Below are 24,517 nucleotides of genomic sequence, written 5' to 3'. Positions count from 1 at the left end.
TGAAAAAGGAAAAAGAAAGAGCGATAGATAATAAAAGGTGCTAAGAAAACTCAAGTGCGTTTTAAAAACTTCAATTCCTTCTCCATCAGATACACAGATGGGGTACTAATGCACGTACCTTCACTACATTTCGAAATTTCCTGGGCTTCCAAGATTTCCCTAGCCAATGGGGTTTTACCATGCCCTACAATCTTAGTACTAATAAGCAGGGGAAAACAACCATTGCACTTCTTGAAATGCACTGGTACGTGTTCTCCAGTTTGTTGGCGAAGTGAAGAGGCATGTTCACCCAGCCTCACGTTTAGACACCTGCCCGTCTGCCCAACGTACACAGACCCACATTGGAGAGGGAACTCATAAACAATATCTGTTGCGCATGAGACGTACGGTTTTCTATGTTTTGTGCCGCAACCTGGTTCTCTTTCCCTCTCTCGATCTGCTAAAGCACATAGCATTGCCAGCTTGAGTGGCGTAGAAAACACGACGTCAACCCCAAATTTTGCTGCCACTCTCTTCAAGTTGTGGGAGAGCCTGTGTACATATGGCATAACTTCAAACTTCCTATTCTTTTGGTCACCTGGTGTGATACGACGTAAGAGAAGCTCTTGTTTTTCTTTTAGCAGTTTCTTTCTGAGAGCATCTGCAACTGCCACAAGAACATCGGCAGGAAAGCCTGCTTCCTTAAGTCTCTCGACCTGAATGTCAAAACTTCTTCCCACTCTATGAGGGCATGACTTTATAAGTGCTGACCTAGAACATGTAGCTGCTATGCCTCGCTTTATGAGCTTCGAATGGGAAGAGTCGTAAGGCAGAAGCGCTTTTTTGGATCGAGGTTCGTAAGCCCAGCAAATTTGCCCACCAGTATTAAAATACAGGTGAATATCTAAGAACTGAATGGAATCATGAGCCGGTAGTTCAATGGAGAAGTTCAATGAATTCATGATTCCTTTGAAACGAGTTAGGAGTTAGGAGGAGTTTTGAGGCTCTTTGAAAGAGCCTCACAAAGGTGAAGAGTGTTGTTGGGCACTTTCGTGATTTAAAGTTGGCTTTGATGCTCGCAGATAAGGATGGAGGCTTTGTCGTTCTTCCTCGTGAGATGTATGAAGCAAAGGCGGCCACTACTATTGATTCTTTTTTGGAACTCCTATGTACCTAAATTTCACGATTGTTAACCATAGACAGCATTTCTACATTCAGAAACGTGGCATTTGTATTGGGTCAAGTGTCGCCCTTGTGCTTTGCGAAAACTTTCTGGCTAAGTTTGGACGATTGCTTCAGTCTCAGTTGAGTTACGAGCACATTGTGCGTATTTTTAGATATGTCGATGATTTTCTTGTTGTCCTCAAACTTTCTCCTAGAGATGACTTGGTTTTAGTAGCAGACTCGATCCTAACTCGTTTCAAAGGAATCATGAATTCATTGAACTTCTCCGTTGAACTACCGGCTCATGATTAAATTCAGTTTTTAGATATTCACCTGTATTTTAATACTGGTGGGCAAATTTGCTGTGCTTACTAACCTCGATCCAAAAAAGCGCTTCTGCCTTACGACTCTTCCCATTCGAAGCTCATAAAGCGAGGCATAGCAGCTACATGTTTTAGGTCCGCACTTATAAAGTCATGCCCTCATAGAGTGGGAAGAAGTTTTGACATTCAGGTCGAGAAACTTAAGGAAGCAGGCTTCCCTGCCGATGTTCTTGTGGCAGTTGCAGATGCTCTCAGAAAGAAACTGCTAAAAGAAAAACAAGAGCTTCTGTTACGTCGTATCACACCAGGTGACCAAAAGAATAGGACGTTTGAAGTTATGCCATATGTACAGTACTCACGGATTGAAATAGGACATTCGGAGCGCTAGCCTTGCAGTGCCACGCAGGCATGTGGTAAACCACAGGCCGGCTCATGGCTACTGGAAGGAACAATTCTGCTTTGTAGATGTTCTCCCTCTCGCGCCATACCACAATGCACCACCTTGGTTCCATGAGCGTCTACGGGCGGCGTTCCATGAAGCGACGGCCACGCGCTCCGAATGTCCTATTTCAATCCGTGAGTACTGTACACACGCTCTCCCACAACTTGAGGAGAGTCTTAGTGAAAAACAGCGCACAAGCAAACACAGACAGAAAGAAGGGGACAAGCGCTTGCTTGTGCGCTGTTTTTCACTAAGATGCAAAACCAACTAGCCCATTCAGCTGCTTTATTGAAGAGAGTGGCAGCAAAATTTGAGGTTGACGTCGTGTTTTCTACGCCCCTCACGCTGGCAATGCTATGTGCTTTAGCAGATCGAGAGAGGGAAAGAGAACCAGGTTGTGGCACAAAACATAGAAAACCGTACGCCTCAGGCGCAACAGATATTGTTTATGAGTTCCCTCTCCGATATGTGTCTGTGTACGTTGGGCAGACGGGCAGGTGTCTAAACGTGAGGCTCGGTGAACATGCCTCTTCACTTCGCCAACAAACTGGAGAACACGTACCAGTGCATTGCAAGAAGTGCAATGGTTGTTTTCCCCTGCTTAATAGTACTAAGATTGTAGGGCATGGTAAAACCCAATTTGCTAGGGAAATCTTGGAAGCCCAGGAAATTTCGAAATGTAGTGAAGGTACGTGCATTAGTACCCCATCTGTGTATCTGATGGAGAAGGAATTGAAGTTTTTAAAACGCACTTGAGTTTTCTTAGCACCTTTTATTATCTATCGCTCTTTCTTTTTTCCTTTTTTATCTTTTTCCACACGTTTTAAGATTATCAGTTTGTTTTTACCTTGTTTTATGTTATGCGCATGCGTGTTGTTGCTCTGCGATGGGGTGTGGTTGACTGTCGCATTTCATTCATTTCAGTTGTAAGTGTAGCAATCGTCCTGTCTTCGCCCTTCTACGTCCCGTCTATATGCTACGTTTTCGTTTATGTCTGACCAACTGGCCCCTCAGTATACTCGGACACATTTCCCGCGATTGTCCAGAAGAAAGACATGAAATGAAATGCTTACGCAGTGGTAAAAGCGGCCACACGCAGCGTCATTGTTCGATAAACCAAAGCAACGAGACCAACACAGTGACCGACACCGAAGAGAAAATCGCCCCTGGAGGGCTACTGAAGCAGGTCATACTGAACGGGACGACGACTCTCGTCGGCATGATCGACAACGGCAGCTCTGGATGCCTCCTGCGCGCGTCTGTGGCTGCACGGTGTGGTGCGAGGCTGACGAAGGATACCACGGCCCTCTACGGTTTCGGAAGCCAAGGCACTCCGCCAGCCAGGGCGATAGGCAAGTGCTACGCAGACCTTGAGATCGACGGTGTCAAAGGTGAGAACGTTCCTTTTCTTGTAGTGTCAGATGATACTGAAGTGGGAAGACGACGACGAGACTGAGCGAGTGAACGGGTGGACGAGGACGAAGACGACAACGAAGTTCTGACTGTGTTCTGAGTGCTGCTTGTAGCTGTTCCTTCGCTGGTGTACATAGCTGTAAATATATTCTTTCCTGCAACATATATGGTGGAGGTGCGCCTTTCCCCTACGTCTACCAACGACGGAGCACCACAGCGGCCGACAGCTGCCTTCGCTTATCATGACCCAGGACGCCTGCCAGCAAACACCACCATCGGCCATGCCATCACTCGTTTTTTCTACTCCTCGTGACCCTGGGACATTTTCTGGCACCGACAACATTGACGCGTGGACGACTGGATCCAGATGTATGAACGCGTTAGTACATGCAACCGCTGGGATCCAACCCTAATGCTCGCCAATGTAATTTTCTACCTAAAAGATCCCGCCCGAGTCTGGTACGAGACTCACGAAGATGACTTGACCAGCTGGGACGTCTGCAAGCAGAAACTGCGCGACCTGTTTGAACGGCCGCTAGGCCGAACACTCGCCGCTAAGAGAGACCTTGCATCCCGAGCTCAAACTTCTACGGAATCCTATGTTTCATACATTCAGGACGTGTTGGCCCTCTGCAACAAAGTTGACAATGCTATGCCGGAATCTGACAAAGTGGGTCACGTGTTGAAGGGGATCGCCGACGATGCCTTCAACTTGCTTGTCTACAAGAACTGCACTACAGTCGACGTCATTATTAAGGAGTATCGCCGCTTCGAGGAAGCTAAAAGCAGGCGTATTAGCCAGCCGAACACACGCCTCCCCAACACGGCTGCCACTTCCTCATGTGAAGACCTGCTGCTCCGGCAAACTCCTGCGCCTCCAGAAAATGTGACCCGCATCATTCGACGCGAACTCGAAGCCATGTCCCCTGCCTCCCTGCACCTACATGATTGCGACAACCACTTGCCCACCATCTCTATGGTACAAGCCGTCGTCCGTCAAGAGCTTGAAAATCTTGGCCTCTAACCCGTCAGCCCCGTACGCCCTTCATCCCCACCGGACATCACTGCGATTGCCACGCATCTCGAACACCTCTCCAGTATTCTGACAGTTTCCGTAATGCCGGACTCCAGCTGAACTCATCGAACTGCAAATTCGGTCGCCGCCAACTCACTATTCTCGGACACCTGGTTGATGCTTCTGGTGTCCGCCCAGATCCAGTCAAAATTCAAGCCTTCAACGACTTTCCTCATCCTAGGTCGTCGAAAGATGAGCGCAGCTTTGTCAGCTTGTGCTCGTATTTTTGCCGTTTTATCAAAGATTTCGCCGGCATCGCTCGCCCCCTCACCGACCTTCTTAAGATCGACACCCCCTTTAATTGGGCCCTGCTCAAGAGCACTCATTTTCCTCCCTCGTTCAATTGCTAACCTCTCCGCCCATGTTAGTCCATTTTGACCCGTCGTCTCCCACAGAGGTTCGCACCGACGCCCCCGGGTATGGGATCGGTGCCGTGCTAGCCCAACGTCAACAGGGACAAGATCGCGTCATCGCTTATGCCATCCGCCTACTTTCCGCCGCAGAGCAAAATTACTCCATTACTGAGCGCGAATGTCTCGCCCTTGTCTGGGCTGTAGCTAAATTTCGCCCGTACCTGTTCGGCCGCTCATTCGCTGTTGTCACTGATCACCACGCTCTCTGTTGGCTATCTTCACTAAAAGATCCCACCGGTCGCCTTGATCGCTGGGCTTTGCGCCTCCAAGAATATTCATACTCGGTAGTGTACAAGTCCGGTCGTCGCCACCAGGACGCTGACTGTTCATCCTGGTACCCCGTGGAGCCACCTGACCTAGAAGGCGCTGAGACCCTGCCCTGCCTCTTAGCTATCACTGCTCTCACCGATATCGCCAACGAGCAGCGCCACGACTCATCTTTACGCCCTATCTTTGATTGCCTCCGCTCTGCAAACCGATATCCGTCTCTGCAACTTTATGTGCTCCAGAATGGCATTTTATATCGCCGCAGTCTACGCTCCGATGGTCCTCTATTGCTGCTCGTCATACCGCAGCATCTACGCTCTTCTGTCCTTCAAGAATTGCATGATCGGCCGACAGCCGGCCATCTTGGCGTGTCCCGCACGTACGCTCGAGTGCGGCACCGCTTCTTTTGGCCTGGCCTATATCGTTCCGTCAAGCGTTACGTTGCCGCTTGCGACCTGTGTCAACGTCGGAAAAGGCCCTCCACTTTGCCTGCCGGTCTCCTACAACCCATGGACGTACCTCCGGAACCTTTTCACCGTGTTGGCCTCGACCTTGTTGGCTCTTTTCCCACGTCCCTTTCCGGCAACAAGTGGATCGCTGTCGCAGCTGATTATACGACTCAGTACGCCATCACGCGTGCTTTGCCTACCAGCTGCGCTACCGATGTCGCCGATTTTCTTCTCCAAAACGTCACTCTTCACCATGGCGCCGCTCGTCAACTGCTCACCGACCGTGGTCGTTATTTTCTGTCCCGAGTGATTAATGACATTCTTCGTTCGTGTGCCACGCAGCACCAGCTCGCGACAGCTTACCATCCACAAACCAATGGGCTTACGGAACGGTTCAACCGCACGCTCACCTGCATGTTAGCAATGTACGTCTCGCCAGACCACCGAGATTGGGACGCTGCCTTGCCTTATGTGACTTTCGCGTATAACTCTTCACGGCATGACAAAACCGGCTATTCCATTTCTACCTTTTGTTTGGTCGGCACTCCATCTTGCCTTTGGACACACTCATGCCGTCTTTTTCACTCGCCACCACTGCTTACGCTCAGGACGCCATCGCCCAGGCTTCGCTGGCGGGCCAAATAGCCCGTAGTCGGCTCCGTGCCTCACAAGCTTCCCAGAAGTCCGCCTACGACCGCCATCACCGGGCGGTCGAATATGAACCCGGATCACTCTTCCTTATCTGGACGCCGTCACGCAACATCGGTTTCTCCGAGAAGCTCCTTTCTCACTACCGGGGCCCTTACCGTGTGGTGCGCCGTGTCACCGACGTGAACTATGAAATTGCACCCCTTGCGTGCTCGCCATCGTCCGCCGGCCCATCAAACGACGTCGTCGATGTATGGCGCATAAAAGCTTATGACGAGGTTCATATGTCGCCACTCTAACGCCGAGACGGCGTCTCATCAGCCGGGGGTCCTGAAACGGGAAGACGACGACGAGACTGAGCGAGTGAATGGGTCGACGAAGACGAAAACGACAACGAAGTTCTGACTGTGTTCTGAGTGCCGCTCGTAGCTGTTCCTTCGCTGGTGTACATAGCTGTAAATATATTCTTTCCCGCAACAATACTTTGACGGTTGACTTGCTTGTCGGGAGAACGTATACAGAGCTGCCTTACGTGGGTTACGCCAGGCTGGGTGTTTGCGGTTCTGGCACAAAAGTGTCTGTCCGTTCTCTCACCTGGAGCCGTTGAATGAGTCCAGAATGCGCGTGAAAGCGACTAAAAAGACCGTCATTCACTCCAACTCCATTAATTGAATAACCTTTTCAGGTTCCAATTTGTCAGGCCCTGTTTTGTTCAGTGCTCTAGGAAGCGAAATTCTGGTCGACATGAGAGAAGGGGAGATTAGTGTGCCAATTTTCACGAGCGGGGACAAAGACGTGCTTGTGAAAAGAGGAAGGCGACTTGGGCGTGTCGTGAAGGTTGACGTTGTGGAGATAGCTGACGGCCAAAACCAACCTGCGCGCGTGAGCGAGACCGATACAACTGAGCCGAAGGTTTTCTGCGTTGCGACAGAGCGCAGACCAATCGAGGATGAGCAGCTTGAAGTAGGGCCCTCAGTAACCGAGCAGCAAAAGGCTGAGGTTCTTGGCCTTCTAAATTATATCGCGACTGCTTCACCAACAACATTAGCGAGCTCGGATGCACTCCTGTGCTTAAGCTGGGCATCACAGAGACACCTGGAAGTTCGCCTGTTGCGGTTAGGCCGTACCGAACATAAGCCGTGGAGCGAGAGACAATTCGTGGGATTGTTGGAGAGTGGAAACGAGAGGATATCGTAAGCGCGACCTCGTCACCTAACGCGAGCCCAGTGATCCCAGCGCAAAAAAGACGGCAAGGGCGAAGGTTTACAACTTGAGGGAGGGAAGACTCGTGAGAGAGATAGAAGAGGACGCAAACACGAAGTTCAAATTCGTACCGCAAAATGCATGCAAAAGGCACTTGTGGTGCAATCGCATAATTTGATGGGACATTTCGCACTGGAAAAGACAGCTACATACCGATGCATGTGCGAGAGGACTAGCAGCAATGCTGCACCAAAATAAGGGCGGCAAATGACATCCCGTCTATTGCGTTAGTAAAAAGACGACGAGTCATCCACCGAAGAGGAGAAGACTGCGAGAGAAGTGGAGAGTGTCGCGCAGCCACACAGGCGTTCGGGACGTACACGCGCGGTGCCGGGCTGAACTATATTTCAGGGCACATGCAAAGATACGTGGAACTAATTTTACCTACTTGTCTACTGCCTGCATCCGTTCTATTCTTTTGTATTCATATTGCCACACTACTGACTCCTATAGTGGCGCGGTATCGCGGCTAAACTGTATTACCTGGCAGTTGGTAAGCCTTGAGCCATCTTGGGGCTTGATGCCTCTTCGTCTTCATCTCTCGGGCTGCCTGCTACCTTGCGCGTTGCAACAGCGTCTTGCACGTACACATAAACCTCTCGTTGTGAAACCCCTTCCTCGAAACGTACATCCCCAATATCACATCCCTCGCCGCGTAGCTCGCGCTAATGCCCTCCATAAGTATGCCCACGATGCAAGCCCACGATGCCGTTTGGGTAGACGCCGCATGTACAGCGCATGAAGCTGTAGCAGTTGCCTACAATCCAACCCTACCTCACCCCTTAACTCACCGTCTTCCCTCGGGCTCTACGCCTGAGGAGGCAGAGGAGACCGCCATCGCCCTAGCCCTTGCACATTCGGACGCCCATTACATCTTCAGCGACTTCAAAACGGCTGTGTCCAACTTTGCCAGGGGCAGGATTCACTTCCCTGCCTGGCAATTGTTGAACACCCCTACCCAAAATATACCGCGCAGGGTAGAGCTTCAGTGGGTGCCGGCTCACTCTGGGAACCCTGGAAACGAGGCCGCCGATAAATTGGCCCGAGGTCTGATTTGCCGGACTCAGGACAGTCTCGATCCAGGATTCTCGAGGGAGCGGGCGCACACCTTTGCGGAGCTCACGCAAATACCCCGTTTGGACCGTCGGACTTACTCTCCTTCCCACACCTCTCTTACGCACTCCCAACAGATCCTCTTCAGACGCCTCCAGACCCACTCTCTGTCATCACCTCGGATTTTATCCCACTATTGCGGCACATCCCCTGCATGCTTCCTATGCGGTGACCCCCACGCCACACTCTCCCATATCCTTTTCGGCTGCCCTGCTGACCCTCCCCCGCTGGTACAGTACGCCATCTCGAGCTGGGAGGACTGGAAGGTCCTGTTTATGTCTGCAGACCCGACATCGCAGCTTGCTGCGGTGACTCGGGCTGCCGACGTCATGTCCCGACATGACCTACTTGAAGCAGTGCGGGACGGCGCAATGGCCCAGGAACCCAGCTGTGTCTAAAACTCACTTGCTCAATGAAGTTTTTCTGTCTGTCTGCCTTAAGCCTGTTATACTTAGTGGCACAGGCAGGGGCCTATTGGTTTACATTCTTTTTCTGGCCGCCCCACCATACTTTTTGTCTGTCTGTCTGTCTGTCTGTCTGTCTGTCTGTCTGTCTGTCTGTCTGTCTGTCTGTCTGTCTGTCTGCCTGTCTGTCTGTCTGTCTGTATGTCTGTCTGTCTGCCTGTCTGTCTGTCTGTCTGTCTGTCTGTCTGTCTCTGTCTGTCTGTCTGTCTGTCTGTCTGTCTGTCTGTCTGTCTGTCTGTCTGTCTGTCTGTCTCGGCGATATATTTGGTGGAGGTGCTGGGTGACGGTCCATGTACACTGACCTCGAGGACACTCTTGACGTCAGTTCTGAACGCGTGGCTACAACACCAGTCCACAAGGCGAGCCGCCGCCTGCGCGGCCTACAACCAGAGTTCGGCCAACTCGTAAGATCAGCAAGGGCCATGACGTCCGCTACGGCTAGCCAGACAAGTGAGCTTTCCGGGAATGCCCCGCCGTTCATCCTTCACATACCTCGGTCGCCCCCATCATTCCACGGTGAGAAGTTTGATGACGTCGAAGACTGGTTGGCCAGCTTTGACCTTGAGGCGGGCTTCAACGAGTGGGACGGCGAGCGCAAATTGCGGAACGTGTACTTCGCACTACAGGACTCAGCCAAGACGCGGTATGAGAACCACGAAGCTTTCTTCACTAACTGGGAGATCTTTCGCCGAGAGCTCTTAGCTACGTTAAACACCAGAGAACGAAAGGAGAAGACTGAAATCGCCTTGCAATCCAGGTCGCTGCAGCCGAACGAGAGCGTCGCCATGTTCATCGAGGACATGACGCAACTCTTCACTCGCGCCGACCCTGCTATGCCCGAGGACAAGAAGGTACGCCACCTAATGCGCGGCGTCAAAGAGCAGTTGTTTGCCACACCGGTACGTGACCCGCCAAGACTGGCGGCCGACTTTGACGAGGAGGCATCAAGCCCTGAGATGGCTGAAGGCTTGCCAACTTCCAGGTAATACAGTTTAGCCGTGATACGGCGCCACTATAGGAGTCAGTAGTGTGGCAAGACAACCGCTTACCACCCTCAAACCAACGGCCTCACCGAACGGCTCAACAAGATGATCGCCGACATGATTTCCATGTATGTCGATGCGGACCACCGGAACAGGGATGCCATACACCCTTACGTCACATTAGCCTATATTACTGTAGTCCAGGAAACGACACGCTTCACTCCATTTCGTTTAGTACATAATCCCAAAGCCACAACCATGCTGGATGCAGTGCTGCTTCCAGCTAGCACTACCTCCTCTGTTATGGGTGCAGCCCAATTCGTTGGTTACGCAGAGGCCGCCCGCCAACTAGCCAGAGAGCGCATCCGGCACCAACAAGTTCTCGACGCTAGGCGCTATAACCTCCGCCACCGAAATGTGCGTTACCAGCCCGGCGAAGAAGTCTGGGTGTGAAGCCCAACCCGCATGCGAGGGCACTCTGAGAAGCTTCTACGCCAATACTTTGGCCCCTACGAAGTGCTCCGCCAGCTCAGTGGTCACCTACGATGTTCTTCCCCAGGGAACCATTTGCTCTTCTAGACGGCCGACCTCCGAAGTTGTCCATGTCGCCCGGATGAAGCCATACCACGACCGCTAGCGCCTCGCGCGTATCTACACCGTACGCCAGACACATACGACTACCCTTGTTGTCCTGCCTCCCATTGCTGCCGCACCGAGTCGGCGTCTTTCAAAGAGGGAGAGTAATGCCACACTACTGACTCCTATAGTGGCGCCGTATCGCGGCTAAACTGTATTACCTGGCAGTTGGCAAGCCTTTTAGCCCTCTCGGGGCTTGATGCCTCCTCGTCTTCATCTCTCGAGCTGCCTGCTGCCTTGCGTGTTCCAACAGCGTCTTGCACTTACAAGTAAACGAGCCAAGCGTACGTCAACCGTTTCTCGGTGACAATATGTTTGTATATGTTTCTTCACTGTTTGCGAAGTGTTAGTGTGTAGTACAGTTTTGTTCACTCGTTTTAACGACGACGTTAAATTTTGTCAGAATGCCCGAGTGTAAGAAAGGGCCATTTCTCATATGCTTGTTTTACTCCGCGAGTATCGTTCCGTGCACCGAGCGTTCTTTTGTGTCCACATGTGTGCCTTCGGTGCGGGGGCTACCTTGGCGCCACCCTCGGTTCTGCGAAAAGACCGATGAGCGCCCCTCTCGTTAGCTTATTTGTGTAGTCTTTAGGGCCGCGGGCAATGCCCCGCTACTCGAAGTACGAACTGGAGAGCCGTGCAGTGCCTCCTTTCAAGTGGGTCCGTGCACGTGTACCCGTGAGTGTGTGTGTGTGTTTGTGTGTGTGCGCGCTCCCGGTGCACTGCAAGTACGGGGTAGCCTGCGGCGCTGGGAGGGGACTCAGCCAAGTGATGGACGAATAGGGATCACAGAGTGTAAGTGCGATGCTCGGCGGTGCGAGTGCTCGAGCGGTGTGCAAATTTTAGAGTATGTATTTTGGCGTGTAAATATGTTTTTGTAAATATATCCTTTTGTATTTCCTTCACATGAGTGCTTAATCGTTTCATTTCTTCAGCGCGTACTTGTAACATTAATTCAATTTTAAGCGTCGTTTCTAACATGAGGAACATTGTCATTAGCTTTTTCAAAATCGAGGATGAGGGCGTAAGTAGGAATGTTAAGGTGAATGCTAGAGCTAAGGCCGCTAATAAAGAGCGCTAACTCTGTTATTCAAGATAAACCTTTTAGGAAGCCATGCTGGTTAGAGTGGAAAAAGTTGACGGACACTTAGAATTTTATAATTTGAGAGAAGATTGTATGTTCCATTAGTTTAGAAGTGATACATGTGATAGGTATTGGTCGATGAAGGCCTTTTTTTGGGACTGGGATGACCGTGCTTATTTTCCATTCATGGCGTATGATGGCTAATGAAAGGGATTGCTGAAAGATATGAGATAATATGGCGCTAGTTGCATGTTTTTGTATTTTTTAACACTTTAGTATTAATTCCGTCAACTTCAGCTGATGATGTTAATTTCAAGGAGTCGATTATTTTGACAACACCATCAAATTTGAAGCTGAAGTCCGGCATAGGTGGAAAGTTAAAGGAAGGAAATCGGGTAATTCCTTATTCGGTTCAGAAGTGAAAACTGAGCTGAATGATAAATTTAAAACTTCCGCAACGTCATGATCTTCAATTGGATTATTATCATCGTCACACAGTGTTACATTACTGATGGGGTTAGGATTGGTACATTTCCAGGGCCCGGATTACAGAACTCGCTCTCACCGCTCAACAATTGAGAGCGGTCTAAAATGCCCGCTCCTCTTGGTCGCCGGCGCCATTTTGAAAAGTTGCGTCACGGGAAGCTGCATTGGCGTCGCGGACGAGAAAAAACACATGACGTTGCAAACCTAATTATTCCCGCAGTTTTAGACTGTTTTTTTGCGAGCGCGAAGAGTCGGTCTAAAGAGTTTTAGTGGGAAAATGGCGGCATCGTCGTCTGCTGTTTATTGGCGGCAGAAGCGGCAACGTCGTCGCCAGCAACGACGAAGGACGGTTTACGAGGACGCGTATGACTTGCCGGACGAGCTGTTCCGTCGCTTATTTTGACTGGATAACGAGAAAGTGGAGTGGTTGTGCGGCGAACTTGCCGACGAACTGCGAGACGTACGGACGAGCGCTTTGTCGGTGCGGCGGCAGGTGCTGTGCGCTCTACGTTTTTTTTTTGCCTCCGGGGGCTTTCAAGCGTGTGTCGGCAACGATCAGACCGTCGGCCTCGCACAACCGACGGTCAGCAAGCGCGTGTGCCGAGGCGATATGCAAAGTCGGCGCACAGAAGGGAACAGTGCGTTTCCCGGTGCACCCCGAGGAAAAGACGGCAGCGAAGGCGACCTTCGCCGCAGCACCATCCCCAACGTCATCGGCTGCGTCGACGGCACGCTGATTGCCATCAAAGCGCCGCGGGAAGACCCAGCAAACAGGGCAGCATTCTGGAGCCGCAAAGGATACTACGCGGCGAACACCATGATCGTGAGTAGACTGGTTTTCAGAGCGCGTGTGTTCGAAAGCCGCGACCTCGACAGTGGAAGTTGACTGTTTGTCTCCCTGCGTTTCTCGCAGATCTGCGACGCAAACATGAAGCTCCTTGCGGTCGACCCTCGCTGCCCGTGGTCTTGTCACGATGCCTTTTCTTGGCGTTATTCATGGCTGCGTCGGAACGTGGAGCGCGGGCTGCTGGAGGATGGAGAGTTTCTTCTGGGTAAGCAGCCTGTTGATCATCGGGCCACTTCGACAGCATATATTAAGCTACAGTACTTCGCAGTGGCTCATGCCTAAATGAGGCGGATTTTAACATGGAATACATGTAACAGTATGATATACTGTATTTATTTTTGTGTATTTACTGTTACTACCGGAGCAGAGGCACAAGACACATTGTTAAAAGTGAATCGTGTTTCAAGCGTAAAACACCAAGGAAAAAGGTGTGCACATCGCTAGTGTTATGTAGGATATCAAAGTACATCATTAAGCTAGAAGGCTGTGCTTACAGAGGTACCCCTTAGTCATGAATCTTCTGCATGCCTATAAATTGTGGTTCATCATTCTGGTTTTGGGCTGCTTGGTATGAATCATTTGTTACATAGACAACAACACACCTCACTGCAAATTTTGGTCGTGCAGGAGACAGTGGATATCCACTGGAGCCGTGGCCGCTCACACCAGTGTCGAGGCATTCTGATGCAAACACTGCAAAAGGGCAGTACAATGCTGAACATGCCTCAATGCGATGTATTGTGGAACGCTGCATTGACATTCTGAAAAGCCGCTTCCGGTGCCTTCAAAAATACCGGACACTCCACTACGAGCCGGAGCGGGTAGTGGTCATCATTATAGCACACGCTGCAATGAGGCTTGCCAGCATTCGTCCAAGGTCACCTCTGAACTGGTGTTGAATGCAGGCAAAAAAAAAAAAAATTGGGGGACGCTTGAGCTCCGCCTTTAAAGGTACGATGCAACAATGTTAATGGCTCTCGTTTGTGGGTTTGTCCCTTTACAACTTCAAACGCAGCCATGTTGCAATCATTGCCTGTGATACTTGTGTATATTTTACACGTAACATGGTTTTTAGTCCAGTAAAATCCACGAAGAGCAATGTCTTATGTAGCACTTGCTGTGCATTCCACCAGTTATGTAATTTGTTTCAGCAAAGTGCAAGCCTGGGCTGCAACGGGCCTACAAGTGTGCACAACATGCCAAACTTGTAATTACTAGCACTCAACCTCGCAGTCAAGATGGAACTTTTCTTTACGGGGAACAGCGCGTAAGACTTAAATGGAAAGTAAAGAAAACATAGGACGATCGCTCGTCCTTGGTTTCCTCTACTTTCCGGCTGTTTTTCGCACTGTTCGCCCTTAAAATATACAGCCAACTCGCCCGTTTGGCCACAGTGCAAGATACAACTGTTTTTGTGCAATCTCTGCGCAGCACTCAACAAGGCATATGCGAATCACTGTTGATGCTACATGCTTTTGTTTCCCTCGTCTGTTACAGTGGGAAACTGGTATGAACGGCGGTTGCAAAAAATGTTATTGTGACCAATTAACAAATTTGTTGCAAAAACAAGCGCTTTACTGGTGCCTTGTAGTCTCCACACTACACTTTTTCCTCGTGCACATTCATCAAACACGTAGTGACTGCAAGCAACTGTATGGCCAAATGGGCAGGTCGACGTAAGCAACGATGAAAGACTGTGTACAAGGATTAATTTCACTTGTTGGACGAGCTGTTTCGGTGTGTATTTCTACTTGAGAAGAAGAAAGTGCAGTAGATGTGCGGCAATCTTGCTGATGCACTGAAAGGCATACTGCATGGTGAACACTGTCGGTGGAGCAGCACACGTAAGAAAAAGTATTTTAGAAATGCTGGAATGTGGCTACCTGTGGCCAAGGGCATGATATCGCACAGGGGCTCACGCACTAACACAAGGCAATGGCAAAGCCAGCAACAAGAGTGGCTGCGACAACTCTCCACGCCAGAACGGTGAGTCATTAGACAGTTTTAGCTGTGCGTACGCAACGGCTTAGCGTACGCAAGGAGTTTGCGGGGACGGTAGTGCGCATGCGCAGAACGCAAGCGCAAGCCTTGCGTCTTGGGTGCGTACGCTAGCCAGCGGACTTCGTGTTGCGGCGCTTGCGTGGCTTGCGTACACAAACATTGCCAAGATGGCGGCGCCCTACTCGCCTGCTTCGGAATAAATACATGTCGCTGCTGGATTCTCCGACGCAATAGCTCGCTCAAATGGTAGCGGTTCGCTTTTATTTCGCCTACTCTTGCCCACACCTAGCGGTATAGGCGATAACTAGCCCCCGTTTTTCAGATAATTTGGCAATTTTCAAGCTCCTAGGCCTAACTGAATGCAGTGTGTTTTCCTCGTAGCAACGACACCTGGCGAAGCAGTTTTCTAGCTTTTAGCCAGTTCTTACATTTTCTTCTGTTTGCATACTTTTTCTTCTTGGGACAAAAAAAGGCTCCCAATGCACTCACACTAGTTATCAGTAATCACGGATGAAATTTTCTTCAACCTAGCGTTGATGTGCTGTGACGTCTTGTCATTAGATGGCGCCACGTGCGCTAGAGGAACGCTTTCGCTCGGTCAGCTAAAACTATACTTCGGAGCGGACAGCGTAACGCACGCAGCGCCGTAGCGCTTTGCGTACGCAAGCACTTGCGTAGGCACAGCTAAAACTGTCTATTGCAGCCACGAGTGCAGGCAATTGCACTGGCCATGAGTGCAGGAGGAAATTAAGAGGTATGTCAGGTCATGTGACACTTATCAGAAGACGTGCGCGAAAGGCAAATTAGGGAGGGCTCCGTTGGGACGCATGCCTCTTACCGACACTCCATTTGATCGGGTCGCTGTCGATATTGTCCGTCCGCTGTCGCCCATATCGCTGAAAGGGAATAGATATATTCTCACTCTCGTCGATTTTGTCACGCGGTTTCCCGACGCCGTGGCTCTGCCAAAGATAAATTCAGCAACCGTGGCAAAAGGTTTGGTGGATATGTTTTCAGGAATAGGTTTTCCGAGAGAGATCTTTTGTGACCAGGGCTCCTGTTTCAGCTTCGAAATGACGGGAGAGCTCAATGATCTCTTGGCAGTGAAACATCTCAGCACGACCTCTTACCATCCAATGTGCAATGGGATGGTGGAGCAATTTAACGGCCCACTCAAGCAGATGCTGCGTAATCTCAGTCAGGAGCAGCCAAAAACACGGGATCTATATATCGCTCCACTTCTCTTCGTATACAGAGAGGTGCCGCAGGCGAGTCCGGGGTGATATTGGGACGAAATGTGCGAGGACCGCTCGCAGTCCTGAGATAGCTCTGGACCAGAGAAGAGCTGGGAGAAGACACGAAGATGACATATGGTTACGTTCTCGATCTAAGAGAACGTCTCGAGGAAATTGTGAGAGAGGCACATCAAAATTTGTTGCTTGCCCAAATGTCTCAGAAGAGATACTATGACAGGAACAGCAAGAAGAGGCATTGAAGGGTTGGAGATCGTGCCCACATTCTTTGGCTAAGTAGCCATGAAAAGCTCCTGATGCAGTGGAAAGGTCCATTCGTGGTTTGAGGCAAAAAGAACGGCGTGGATTATTAGATCGACTTGGGCCACAATAAGAAGCAATTCCACACGAATATCCTCAAATGGTACATAGAGCGTGCGTCTCAAGAGACCGTACAGGCATCATATTTTGTCGTACTCGAAGAAGGTGACAAGCTCAGATTACGTAGGCGTTGATTGCACAAGTCATTTATAAATTGCAGGAGGGGGTGCTCAACCTACAGTGTTATTATCCGGTATTTGCAAGTGTTACCTGTGCAAATCTAGCCTGGTAGAGTTTGTGCGTAATTTTTTTTCTTCGTTCTCCGGTTATGGGTTGTTCAGTATGTACAGTACTCACGGATTGAAATAGGACATTCGGAGCGCTAGCCTTGCAGTGCCACGCAGGCATGTGGTAAACCACAGGCCGGCTGATTGGCTACTGGAAGGAACAATTCTGCTTTGTAGATGTTCTCCCTCTCACGCCATACCACAATGCACCACCTTGGTTCCATGAGCGTCTACGGGCGGCGCTCCATGAAGCGACGGCCACGCGCTCCGAATGTCCTATTTCAATCCGTGAGTACTGTACATATTCATCTTTATGGTACAGACGTGCTTAAAGTTCGTGTCTGATGTTGTGTATGGTTTTTGTTTTCCATTTTGCTAGCCGTATATTGTTTGACCACATGCTCTCTCTCTGTGCGCGTTTTCATGTGCCTGCATGTGTCACTGTGTAAAGCGCCGTCGATGACTTCAAGGGCGTCTAACTTTTCCGTTTACCACGTGAACATTAGTGTTGTGTGCACCAACAGCAATTTTTGTTAATGAAAAAATTTTTCGAAAAGGGGGTGGCGCATATGTGAACTGCGCACCAAATCGTCGGGGAATTTTTGAACGCGGTGCGTCGACAGCAGTGTGCCGGACAGCGGAGCGCTGCGCGTTCTAGCCCAGCGTTGCGCGTGTGGGCGTGCGAATGGTGTGTGCGAGGCGACGACGACGAAGAGCATGGCGAGCACGATGAGCGGGAAGCTGACGTGTCAGAAAACCGAGGTCTAAAGGTGTCTTCCAGCGGATCTCGGGTGATTCAAGCGTGGAGGTGACAGCCGTAGGAAGTTCGGTCCGTGCTGTCGTGGCCTACCTTGGATCACCGACGCAAGCCTACCTGCATCCCTTGCATGCTTGGAGGTGGCAGCCGATGGATTGAGGGTCCGTGCTGCCTAAAGGCACTCTTAGATAGCCTGCTTGAATCCTCCGGCGTTTCGTGACGCCGTCGGCTAGTCCTGGCTACGGTTTTCCTGCCACTGCTACGTTATTCGGGCTGTTGACTGGCGACCAGCGGCGTCTTCCTGCAGTTGTCTCCGCTCCTACTACCACCTGACTCCCTCCGCCGCTTCCTTCGACGCAAGACCAGCGACGCGTTGCACTACATCCCCCCCCCCCCCCCCCCCCCCGTCTGCAGAGCATCCCCGCTTCACCTGGGACGCTCAGTACCTGGTGAACTCTTTCCTTTATTCTGTAGTGTTTTATGCGTGTTGAGTGTAGGTTTTTCTTGTTTTGGTTTCGCAGCACCTCATTTCCTTTAAATTATAAACACGGCTTCGTTTTGTTTTGTCTGATATCTTTGTTGCTTCGTTCGAACCTGCACGCGATAGTGTTCCCCTTCAGCAGTCGGGCACGCGTGACCAATTCGCGACACACGGATAGCTAGGTCTCCCAGGTCGCGAAGAATCTCAAACCTTTAGGTGGTATCATAAGCGTAGTCTTTATAAAAAAAACTGCTAGACAGTGTTCGTTATGTATGAGTGCTTTTCTGTCTGTATTTTTAAGGCGAACGAGATGGTTAGTTGTTGAACATTTTTTTTTAATCCAGACTGGTAGATGTCGAGAAGTTCAAGAGATCCAAGAACAAATATCAGCCTAATGTTCACAACACTTGCAAAATATTTAGCGAGACAGCTTCCAACGGCTATAGCTACTTGGGAACGTTGGTGGCTTTCCAGGTTTTACGAACGGCACTATAATGATGTTTTTCCACTCCTCAGGTATTTTTTCTTGTATTAATATCTTGTCAGGAAAACTCAGAAGTACCTCTACCTCAGGCTTGGAAAGATGGGCAAGCATTCAGCAGTGTATTTGGTAGGGTCCTGGAGCGGTTTTCTTGCCTGTAGGCTGTACAGTATTGATTTCTTGGAGAGTTATAGGACTATTGTATCTTTAATTTCTGAGCTCTTATGCATCAATGTGCTTAAACGATACAAATAGCGTGCGTCCCAAGAGATGGTGGAGGCGTGATCTTTCGTCGTATTCGAAGAAGGTGACTCAGAAGATCAGCTTCCTACCCTTAGCACGGACCACGGTAAAGGGACTGAAGCCGTGGAGATGTCCAGCAAGCTCGATGATGACAAACAGCAGGAGATTCGGGGCTTACTTGACATGTATGGAGACATCTTTTGTGAATGTACCGGGAGGACTAATCTAGTGGAGTGCCAACTCAGGCCCTCGACTTCCGAAGTCGTGAATACCCCGCAATAACCGTTGCGTTTTGCCATCAAAGACGTGGCAGAAATATAATTTACGAGGGTGGAAAGTTGGGCGAGTCGGTATTGATCCGTGAGAAAAGGAGCGCGAAAACAAGAGGACGGACGAAGACAGAACACACAGCACAAGCGCTAACTTCCGACTAAAGGAAAAACACAAAACCGTGTCGACCGGGACCTGAGCCTAACGACCGAGCGCATGCGCCAAGGCTGGAAAGCGGAAATAAATTCAAAGGAAAAAAAAAGTTCCGAGCAAGACACTTGGCAGAAGTCTATTGCTGTGTTTCTTAAAGAAAAGCTAAATGTATTGTCCGTTAATGATCCATTTGTTGTAAGAAGTTCAAACAAGGTCGTTAATGATGTGAAATCTCTGATAACAGAGGTTTTCTAGGTTTTTTCATTGATGTCAAAGACTTGTATTAATCTTTGCCCCATGATAACCTATTCAGCATTGTTGAAGAATCCATTTTCATCACGGTGCGGTTGCTTTTCAAAATGAATCTGGCTTGTCTGTTAAGAGATTTTTGGAATTGCTTTTGTTCTATCTCCACTCCGCCTCAATTAATTGGCAGAGCACTCCTCATATTCAAAAACAGGTAGTGTGTATTGGGTCCTATCCTGCTTGGCCCCTGTACTCAGCGACCTATACCTTGCACACTTGGAGAGGATTCTTCAAGATCAACTTGCCACTTCATGCGTGGTAAAAGTTTTTAGATATGTTGATGATTTTTCCTTATTGACTGTACACCTTCGCTCCTTGAGCAAGTCTCAGCGGATCTTTTTGCTGTACAAGGGTGCTTTCTCCCGCTAACGTTGACTAGTGAAATTCCCACTGACTCAGAGATCCAGTTTCTTGACATCCGCCATAAGTTCATGGACAATCACGTTTGTTGGTGCTATGCATCCTGCGCTAACAAACCCCTTCTGCCTTACAAGTCAGCTCATTCAAAACCCGTAAAACGAGGCGTCATTAACCTATGCATGCTAATTGCTCTCGAAATGTCAAGCCCTCACTTTAGCAGCTACAGCTTTCAAGTATAACTTAGAAGATTCCTTGAAGCAGGGTATCCTAATGATATCTGCGATTCTGTGGCTGAAAGCTTGCTAAGAAAGTTCAGAAAGAAGGAAGAGGACAGATAAAACGCAAAGCATGACAGCTGTAATACCCTATATCCATAGTCTGTCGCACAACCTAAAAAGGTAGAAAAGAAGGCAAATGTTCAGGTGGTGTTTACAGCCCCAGATAAACTAATAACATTTGCAAAAGAACCCTGCCCGCCGAACAGTGTCCCCATTATCCGGAATGTAACATCGTCACTGGAAAAAAACTTGTAAAAGCACTGAGGGCATCGTGTACAGCATCCCGCTCTCCTGTGGGAAGCAGTACGTGAGACAGTCCGGTAGGTGCCTCAACGAAATGCTTCGTGACTACAACAACATGAAGTCGTTAACGGGTTGCAACATGGCCGTGAACTGCAAGGAGTGCGGGTGCGTACCATTTCTGGATAAATGCTCTGTCGTTGCCAGGAGCACAGATGAATTGACAAGAGAAATCTTTGAAGGTACACAAATAGCTACTTTGCGTGATCTGTGTGTCAGCGAGCCTTCTATATTCTTATCGAAACGTGAATTGCGATTCGTAGGTTTGCAAAAACCTTATCTCCTTATGGTTTTTTTCCCTTTCAATTTTTTCCTTAGAATTTATTCCCGCTTCCCAGCCTTGGCGCATGCGCTCGGTCGTTAGGCTCAGATCCCGGTCGACACGGTTTTGTGTTTTTCCTTTTGTCAGAAGTTAGCGCTCGTGCTGTGTGTTCTGTCTTCGTCCGTCGTCTTGTTTTCAAGCTCCTTTTCTCATGGACGTGGTAGAAAAGGAGATAGACGAGATGATCAAATTAGGGGTCAATTAACGTTCAAGATCTCCATATAACTCTCCCATCGTTCTGAATAAAAAGAAAGACAACTCCTATCGGACTTGCATCTACTTTCGACGCATCAATGATGCTCTTGTGTCTTATGCAGAGCTACTGAGAAGTACCCTTGGAGGAAAGCTCGACACCGAAAACAGCGTTCTCTACCCAATCTGGTCGCTATCAATTCGTCTACATGCCTTTTGGTATTAACACAGAATCGGCTATCTGCATGCGCCTGATGCGCCTTCTGTTTCCGGGCATAGACAGTGTCGTCCATTACATCGACGATGTTCTCGTAGCGGCTTATTCCTGGAAAGAACCTGTTTGCAGTTTAAACAGGCTCTTTATCAGGGTACGCGAGGCCGGCTTTACGATGAAACCGCAGAAAAAGGAAATTGGAGCCACTAACATGTCTTTTCCTGGACAGCAGCTTAGAGAAGGGACTATCCGGCCGTTGGAAACGGTGGTGGAAAAGCTTAACGTGCCTCTTCCGAATACCAAAAAGCAAGTACGTTCAATTTTGGGCTTGCTGAATACTACCGCGATTTCATCCCTGGCTATGCCGACAATGTCTAACCGCTCGTGGAGATGGCACGCCAAACTGAATGGAACCTTGTCTCTTGGACACCACCGAGGCAAAATGCTTTTGACGAGCAAAAGAACGCATTAACTTCCAGGCCCGTATTAAGAGCTCCAATTCTCAGTAAAGAGTTTGTGCTTCGCACAGTTCCTTGCGAGGTCTGCATGGGGTCCTTCACCCGGTTTCCCATGCTAGTAGACAGTTGTTACCTCGCGAATCACGCTACTCAGCGATTGAATGCGAATGTTTGTTGATAGTCTGGGTTGTTGAGAAATTACGCATATTCTTGTACGGCATGTTCATCATTCAGACTGACCACGAACCCTAAAATTATCTTACAAAGGCAAAGCATTTGAACGACAGCGTACTGCGCTGGAGCTTAACATTACAAGAGTATACCTTTTGTGTTTAGTACATCAAGGGCTCGGAAAACGTTGACGCCGATTGCATGAGTCGTTTGAAAATTGCCGGAGCGTGATGACTGATGTACAGTGCTACTATCCGGTGTGTTTGCAATGGCTACCTGTGTAAATGTAGTCTAGGAGTGTGTGCGAGTTGTTGTGAAGCGAAAAGCTTCACTAGGCTTATCAAAACCAGGCTTCGCGTGAGCCACACTACAGATTTGCCACAGCTGCGCATGCGCGAAACTGAGTGACGTCACGCAGAGCGCAGGTGGTCGCTGCTGCCGCAGCCGTCGTCGCCGCCACGCTCTGCCTCCGTCGTCTGACCTTTCGCCATTGAATGAGGAGAAGAAGACCCAGAAGTGGTAGCGTGGTAGTTGGCTCAATGCAGGCTAGACAACCGGCTCAAAGCGCCAGAATCACGAGAGGCACGCTTTGCTAAACGGCGGCAAAAGGATCAAAAACTAAACGAAACTACTGAGCCGACGGCGTTCATAGAGTTCATTGGCGCTGACAACTTTGCAAACTCCGTTCATTCTCACGAAATGAAAGGCGTAAAACCGGCTCCGTGGGTCAGTGGAGACCTCAATCTCGCTTTTCGCTTTGTATATCCTGGATTAGCTGGGCTAATTCATATTATTTTTTTTAATTTCTCTTCGTTTTCTATTTATGAGTTGTGCAGTGTAAATTTTAACCGTTATGGTACAGACGTGTGCAAAGTGTATCCAACGATTTGTAAGGTTTCTATTTCCCATTGTGCCTGATGTATAATGTTGGGCCTCATGTTGGCTTTGTGTGCGGCTCTATGTGTCTCCATGTGTCAATGTGTAAAGTGCATTCGGTGGCTTCAAAGGTAAACTTCTCCGTTTACTACGTGAACTTAGCGTTGTGTGCACCAACGGCAGCATTTTATAGTGCGGTGCGTCGAGAGCGTAGCGCTGCGCGTGTCAGCCCAGCGTTGCGTGTGCGAATGGTGTTTGCGAGGCGATGATGCCGAGGAGCGTGGCGTACACGACGAGCGGAGAGTTTATGTGTCAGGAAACCGTGCTGTGGAGAGAGCGCAGCGGAGGTCGGGTTATTCAAGCGTGCAGGTGGCAGCCGTCGGACGTTGGATCCGTACTGCCAGGGACCACCCTTGGATCACCGAGGCAAGCCTCCTGCTTTCTTTGCAAGTTTGGAGGTGGCAGCAGACTGATTGAGGGTCCGTGCTGCTGAGAGGCTCCCTTGGATAGCCTGTATTAAGCATAAGACGGGTCCTAGCTGCGCTTCTCCTGCTGCTGCCAAGTTCTTGAGGCGGCTGACGGGAGTCCACCGGCGTCTTCCTGTGGTCCTCTTCGCTCCTACTACCAACTTGCTCTTTTCTGCCGCTTCCTTTGACGCAACGCCAGCGACGCGTCGCAGTTCATCCACCTGCGTCCGCCCTGTTTGCAAGGCATCCACGCTTCACCTGGGACGCTCAATTTCTGGTAAACTCTTTTCTTTAACCTGTAGTGTTGTACGCGCGTTGAGTGTGCACTTTTCTTTGTTTTAGTTTCTTATTGGCTCTTTTCCTTTAGATTACAAAATGGCTTCCTTTTGATCTCTTTGATCTATTCGTTGTCTTGTTCGAACCTGCACGCGATAGCTTTACTCTTGTGCAGTTGGTGACGCGTTTTTAATTCTCAACATCCAAACAAGATAAGAGTTTCTTTTCTTGTGTGCGCTTTTTTGGCGCCTTTAATTGTACACAGTGAATAGCTATTGCCTTGTCCAACAAGAAGGTAGGCAAAAAATGCATGCAAGGCAAGGCTATCACATACAATATGGAGACGAAAATAAAATTTTGAAGGAAAGAGGTGTGAAGAAGACGACATGGATCAACCGGAAACTAAACAATATGAAGAAGAAGCATTCGGGGAGGTGGAGAGAGATGATTGGTGGAGAAAAGAAGAAGGAGAAGACGATGACAAGGCTTACGTGGACTAACGCCAAGGCTATAAAAGACCGAGAGAGAGCGAGGCACGGGGGGGAAGAACAGAGAAGCGGAGGGTGCGTCGGGTCAGGGACGCTTAGGCTGGACGAGAGCGACGCCGGCTACTGCTCCGGTGAGCTCGCGTTCTACGGCTTCGCATCGTGGACTTCCTGCCGTTCCTGAGCCCGTTCCGGGGAGTTAACTGAGGACGGTACCACCTGCTACGGCCAGGGGTGTTTCCAGCGCTGTTGCCACCCATCTGGGTGGTGCTCCCAACGCCAACAACACTGGCATCACCTCCACGGGCGCTTGGACCGAGAGCTTGTACGACGCAGCCAGCGACGCCAGCCGCAGCACGTCGAACGTTATCTCGACGCCGGCTACTGAACCCATACAACGCCGCAGCCGCACCGAACCAACCGTGAGCACGTACGCCGTCCACGAATAGTAGAACGCTAGTAGTACACGCTGGTAGCTGTGTGCCCGGGTCGTGTGTATTTATAGTCTTTGTGTTTTGTGTTCGTTTGTTAGTTAGC

At 49.7% G+C, this 24,517-nt stretch overlaps 1 pseudogene; it reads left to right on the top strand.

Moving 5' to 3' along the window:
• Window positions 1-24,517, top strand: part of LOC144105145 (uncharacterized) — a 124,242-nt pseudogene that overhangs the window by 9,345 nt on the left and 90,380 nt on the right.

The sequence above is a fragment of the Amblyomma americanum genome, chromosome 9 (genome assembly GCF_052857255.1).
Source record: "Amblyomma americanum isolate KBUSLIRL-KWMA chromosome 9, ASM5285725v1, whole genome shotgun sequence".
NCBI lineage: Eukaryota > Metazoa > Arthropoda > Arachnida > Ixodida > Ixodidae > Amblyomma > Amblyomma americanum.
Note: the sequence above shows the minus strand (reverse complement) of the source record. Positions and strands in the feature narration are given on the sequence as shown.